This window comes from Crocodylus porosus, unplaced genomic scaffold (assembly GCF_001723895.1).
Source record: "Crocodylus porosus isolate Cpor-Errol unplaced genomic scaffold, CroPor_comp1, whole genome shotgun sequence".
Taxonomy (NCBI): Eukaryota; Metazoa; Chordata; order Crocodylia; family Crocodylidae; genus Crocodylus; species Crocodylus porosus.
Genome location: NW_017728913.1, coordinates 3,789,039 through 3,795,851, shown reverse-complemented (window position 1 = coordinate 3,795,851; position 6,813 = coordinate 3,789,039).

The window sequence follows — 6,813 nt, the reverse complement described above, 5'->3', positions numbered from 1 at the left end:
AACCCCCTCCTTCTTACACCAGGGAGACAGGGAGAGCTGGCAGCCGTGCTGTTCTAACAACACTATTGATGAGAGCTAGCAGCTGTGCTGTTTTAACAACACTATTGATAATGCATTTTCGATAATATTTCTAACAAGTCTTTCCAGTTTTACTTAAAAAGGGCTTGTCTGCTAGATTCTAGTTCCTGTATCAGTTTGGGCAGGTGAGATCTTCCCAGCATTACTTCTAAGGGAGGCCCTCCATATTAGGTTAGCACTTGGTCTACTGTGGTGTTTTTTTATAAAAGGTGCAAGGTCTCTTCTCTGGAGACTACCCGGTCTCGTGGAACTTTTAGTAAGCCACTGGTTTGAATTATGATTCTGTGTCTGAAAGCAGGGGCAGAGTTGAATGAAGTCTGAGCTGGCTAAGAAGGCAATATCCTATATATAGTGAGAGCCTCACAGAGATCCAAGGAATAGATGTTTTCTACACTAATCCAAATACCTGCACCATTTTGGATGCAGATATCTAATCAGTTATTAACCTGAATGCTGAAAGGGTGCTAGCTATGCAGACTTTGGAACTGTTTGCTGACAGAGTTCTGAATTTTTTGGAAAAGATTTGTGGTTGCCAATCTTTGAAACTTTTCATTCCATTGATGTTAATGACTATCTTCTGCAATGTTGCTGTCTGTTAGCTGCTCCTGTTAATGCAGAGGCGGGCAATTAATTCAGGTGGAGAGGGCCACTTACTGGGTGTTGGCAAGCTACTGAGGGCCACATGACAGGCAGCCAGGGGCAGCTAAATATTAATTTTCTAAATTTTTTTAGGGGTCCCACAGGCCAGATAGAATGGCCTGGTGAGCCGCATCCGGCCTGCAGGCCACAATTTGCCCGCCCCTGTCTTAACGTATCTCCTATTTCACAGTCCTGTAGCCTGTTCTTAACTCTAGCTAAAAACATTAATTCAGGTTTTGAAACATTAACTGAGGTGAACCTCAGCTCAGATGGGGAAACAACTTTCAGTGAAGCATCTGATGCACTGTCAAGATATTCAAGAAGGCTAGACTATTTTTTATGAATCCAAAAGAGATTTAATTGTAATAACAACAGGACTAAAGAAATACTATCTATTGATGATTTCTGCCTAGCTCATTGGCTTCTTATACATAATATGCAATACAGCGAATAAATGAACGTTCCAATAAAGGTATATATGTTTTGGCTGCAATCTTGAACTTAATACAGCCCTCAGGCCCAAGCATATTAGTAAAGCTTTAATGTTTATTTTACTTGGAGAAAAACGTGTTCTATGTAATGAATGATGCGCCACATCACAAGCATCCCTTTTCCAAAATCCTAGATCCCTTATGTGTAACAGCAACAAAGAGGGGAAGTATGTAAAAAAAAACACCAGTAAGTATACTAATGACTTCTAAGTTATTCATATTTGAATTACTTTCAAAATATACACTAGATGTTTATTTACTAAGAAATTGTATAGTACATTTCTCTGAAGCTAACTTGAAACTATTAATACTAACTTATAAGTTTTATAAGCAATAGCTCTGGGGCTTGGGACAGAAGTTGTGCAGAAACTGGCTTAAGTGATCACAAATGGGTTTAAACCTGTAACAGAACATAAGTTCAGTGCACATAAACCAGTTTCAAAATGACTGAAATGGGTTTAAGATAAACCTGGTTGAATGTAGTATCAGACTGATCTGGGTCAAACTGGTTTATGGCATTTCTGTCTCAGAGTCCCCCAACCTGCTTGTTAGCCCTAGGCTGGGCTGGGCTGGGCTAAGCTGTCTTCTCCAGAGAGCAGGGTTGGCCCTGCCCGTCTCCTTCCTAGCTGGAGCACTATCACTGCTCTGGGTGGTTGAGGAGTTGAAGACTACAGGCACAGCAGTGTCTGCCTGGTTTCCCCTGCCCTAGCCACCACTCACTGCTCAAGCAGGGATCCCCCCTCCCTCGCACAGCAGGGACCCTAGCTGGCACCTGGTCACGGTCACACCACCCCCATGGTAGCTAATGCTGAGAGATGTCTATGTTGTGTGTGTCTCCAATTTCACTGCTTTCTGAAAAGACGGAACTCTGGCCTAAATTGAGACACAGAAAAAAGGGAAATATGAGGGCAACACAGTTGTACGTGATATTGCCACGGCACACTCCAACTGAAATACTAAGAATTCTGGAGAGTTTTTCTATCTTTTAGTATCTGATACAGCATTATTAATTTACTCGTTTTTATTTTTTGTATTTATTCTTTTCATTTTCATTCTGTCATATCCTCATTTTATCTATTGACAGTGGGCTTAATGGGAACCAGTTGGAAAATTCTTTCTCTGTATAAGCTTCTGAAATTCATTCGGTCATCCTCAGGGAGTATAACGCAAAGTAAATGTCTCTCCATAACAGGGTCCTACTTTATGTATATTTTAAATACCAGGCTTTTGTTTGCAATGCATACCTAATATCAAATATAGATTGAAGTTTTTGTGGAGACCAATGATGGGGCCAAATAATAATTTCTCATATTTCTGAAATGTAAAGAGATACCACCATTCACAGCTGCCAGTCCACATTCATGGACTCTATCCAGGGAAAAAGTTAACTTATCCTTATCTATCCCAGGAAGAAACTGCCCTGAATTTAACATAGAATATAGGACTCACTGGTTAGTGCCTCACTTGCAACATTTCACTTTCATTAGAATCGAGTGGTCACTCTTTCCCACACAAGTGTGAACAGCAATTTATGGCACTGATCAGTAAAACATTCACAATAGCTGTTAACCTAAGCGTAGTTCCCGTTGTTGACATTCTCCCTCTCTAATAAAAAATTAAAATAAAGATGCAATAGGGGTAAAGACTTGCTATAATTATAGAAGGATATAATATACTTGAAAAGAGTTTTTAAAAAAAGTTCTTGACTGCAAAGAAACTTAAAATGTAAGAGCAGAGAAGAATCAAATGAACATAAATAAAGGGCATTTTTACATGTGCTCCTGATGCAGTGCTGCGTGCTTTTAATTAGCGAGCAGCACTAATTTAAAGCCCCTGGCGCTGCATCGGGTACAAGTGCATCAGTGGTGCAGCACACATCAGCACTGAGAAAATGGCAAACAGCGCGCTTTGAATTAAAACACGGTCGATGTGCTTTAGTTCAAAGTGCACTGCCACCATTTTCTCAGCATTGATGTGCCACACTGTGCCACTAATACACATGATGTATGAGGCCGCTAGTGTGCATCAATTTATGTGCTCAAACAGACTCGTTTAATCCAGATTCCCTGCATGTGTGCCGTATAATTCTGTAGAACATAGTATTAGGAGGAAAAAGAACATTTATAGATAAAACAAAAAGCTTCCCCTTTTTGTCCTGTGTTGTGTGTTAATGCATATTTATTAAAGTCCATTAAGATGCCAATGACAATGTTCTGTATCTTATTAAAATATATTCTATAGCTTCAGATTGCTTCTCTCTCATGTTTAGAAATAGCTTTTATTAAAAATGCTGGATCATGAAACTAATATTATTTATACTAACAACACTAATTTTGCATCATGTTAAGCTTTGCTCCAAGTTCTTCACTTAAGCATATCTCATATGTTATTTGATATTGGCTCTTAATTTAAGATGCACAAAATTGTCTGCATCTTACATGCTATAAAGCTTCTCCTAGTGAAATACAGAGGAGTTTTGCCACCATTTCCAATGGAACTGGAACTTGGGTCTACATACATTAAGTATAATGCAGTGTAACACACAAACATGCCTTCTATGTAAACAAATAGGGTTTTAAGCACCTCTGAAGCTTGTCCTCTGTTACTCGCTGACACAAGTGTTACTACCTAATCAATGGCCAATTGAAATTGTTTAGTACATTAGAATGATTTTCTCATTAATTTGCCTGAAGTAAAAACAGCAGCTCTGCAACAGGATTGATCAAATGGCTTTAAGAGAGCTAAACTGCATTGGAATACAAATGGAGGTGCATTACATCTACATATTCACTCAGTGAATTCATAATGAGCAGGAGCTATATCACCACAATTTATAATAGCAGAAAATAGAGTTTACAGAGGTGGCCACAGCTTCTTGAGCTTGAGGAACTATGGGATCGTTACTGTTTTTTCTCTAAACCTCACTTAGACATAAACTAAGTAGTCATGAAGGAAAGAGATAAAAGCATTTAAAATATAAATTTTTCCTGTTTTCTGTCTGGAATCTGTGCAGCACCAAGTAACAGAATTTTAAATTTCTATATCCCTTTAAAATCCTCACTGAAAAGGCTTTACAAAAGTAAGTTAATCTAGGGAAACTGAGCAATAAGGGGGGTGAAATAAATTGTTAGACTAACCTGCAAAGATTGAATTGATTCAGGCTCAGACTTTTTGAATGTTTGTACTTATAATTCATAGCAGGACCAAGAATAAACCCCAGAATTCCTAGTTTCCATTCCTTTGCTACAGCCATCCTTCCTATCAGTCTGGCCAGTGGAAATGTACAGGGGCTATGCTGGAAAGTCCAGTAGTAAGAAACTTTAACTTGCCTGTTTGTTTTTTTAACGTGATGGTTTGTGGGGGGACTGTGGGGATTTACATAACCAGCTGCTTCAATGGGATTTCTAACTGTACCCTACCCTGTCAGTGTTTTATTTGTCCTCATTTGAGAATTTGCACCTACTGTAAGCTATGGGCATAAGAAAATACAATGGAGGTGAGGGCTGGGTGGCAGCATATTCAAGCTGCTGGTTTTGTCAGTAGTCTAAAAGGCAGGAAAATAGAATGGCACACTAATGTTGTCCCACACAGAATTATTGAACAGCTAGTGCACGAAGCTTAGGCAGTTGTTTGCATTACATGTTGACATCAAGTCCTTTCCTTTTTCACGCCCTTGTGACAAGGTATTTAGTAGAATTCACAGATTTGTTGGAATCTGACAGGTCCAGTGTGAGCATTTCTGCTATAGCCTCAACTTTGCAATCTCTGGGCTGTCAATTGAGTGCCTTAGTGTCTAGCCCTTACACCCCCCACCCCTCCACCCCAGCCTCTCCCAATGCCAGGTGAGCTTAAGAGTAAAATGTTGGGCTTGTTGTTAAAGGCAAGCTGGATTATAAGGAAAGGAATAAAAGAACACAGTAACTTACTTCTGTATACCCAGTTAGTGCTGTTCATTCTAGAAAGCATAAGCTTTGTTTCATTCCTAGTGCACCTCTGGAAACAGCTTTGTCTATTTGGTAGTTAAACCCCCCCAAAAAATCAAAATTTATTTGACACTTCAAGTAAAAGCTATTTTGAACAAGAGGACTAGGTTTACAAGAGGAATTATGAACCCTTTACAGAAGTGGGAAAGCGGTGGTGGTGGTGCTGAAGCTCCATTACCCTAAAGTCCAGTGGAAGATTTCAGTTCAAATCCTTTTTTTGATTCACAACTGGACTTGAAGCTGGATCTCCTCCTTTGCCAGGGAATGCCCTAACCATAGAGTTCTCTGGTATTTTAGAGTGGGGAAATCTTTCCTGCTGAGCCTATTCCATTTTGTTTAATACTTGCATCTTCACAAAGTTACAGTGTGATGAACTAATTTAATGGTTAGGTCACTCTCCACAGCCAGGGAGGCATTGGAGTGCCTGCTCCAATTAATATTTAATTGTTTATGCAGAGGAGAGCAGCTTCAAGAGGGCAGATTGAGATGTGCACTCCAAAATGCAACATAGCCCTGCTGCTAGGACACTCTCCTGAAAGGCGGGGAGACCTGCATTAAAATACCCACTCTATATCAGACAGAGAACATGAACCGTGCATGATCTGTTCCAAGATGAGTGCTCTATTATTGGAAAGTTGGAAGCAAAAACTAGGCATAACCACAAGCTTCATTTTAAGAATCTGATCTGAAAAAACAAAACCTTCTGTTTTAAATATGCCAGAGTGAATACTTTTGATATTTGCATTATATTTCAAGTCAAAACTACTATCAAAACTTGACCCACATGTAAGTTCAGGACAACTGAAACATTGACATTTGATGATGTATAAATGATTTGCTGGAAAAAAAATATTGCCCAGCCATAGATTCTACTTCCCTAGGAGCACACTGCATGAATACCAAGGAGACGAAAAGAAGCCATTGGTTTGATCACTATATGCTTTAGTTACATTGGGGTAGTAAGCATCAGCAAATTAAAGAGTTGTAACAGCATAAAGGCAGTCTTCATGCTATTGAGAGCTCCAGGCCAGTGGAAACATATATGAGCTAAGTTGGAAAATCCAGTAGTAAGAGACTAAAAAAACAAAATAAAAGGCAATGGGAAGATTTGGGGGGAATGTGGGGATTAATGTAACCAGCTGCTTCAATGGGATTACCCTACCCTTAACTGTTCAGGAGATGATGTGAGCTCCTGAAGGCAATCTGTTCTACTGAAACAGTGTTCCCTCTGAGACAATGCAACTCTGCTCAGCCTATGCCATTAGGGTAAAAATGGGCCCTAAGAATCCCAAACTCATGAGACTTTACTTTAGAAATAGAATCAATGAGTGGGAAGGGACCTAGACAGATCATCTAGTTTGACCCCCTGCCATGGGCAGGAAGGAGCACTGGGGGTGGCAGGGGTCATAAGACCCCAGCCATGTGCCTATCCAGTCTCCTCTTGAAGATCTCCAGGGAAGGTGAGAGCACCACCTTTCTGGGAAGCTTATTCCAGGCTCTGGCCACCCTTACTGTGAAGTAGTTCTTCCTAATATCTAACCTAAACCTATCCTCCCTCAGCTTGTGGCCATTGTTCCTGGTGACTCCAAGGGGGGCCCTGGTGAACAGACTGTCCCCAAGTC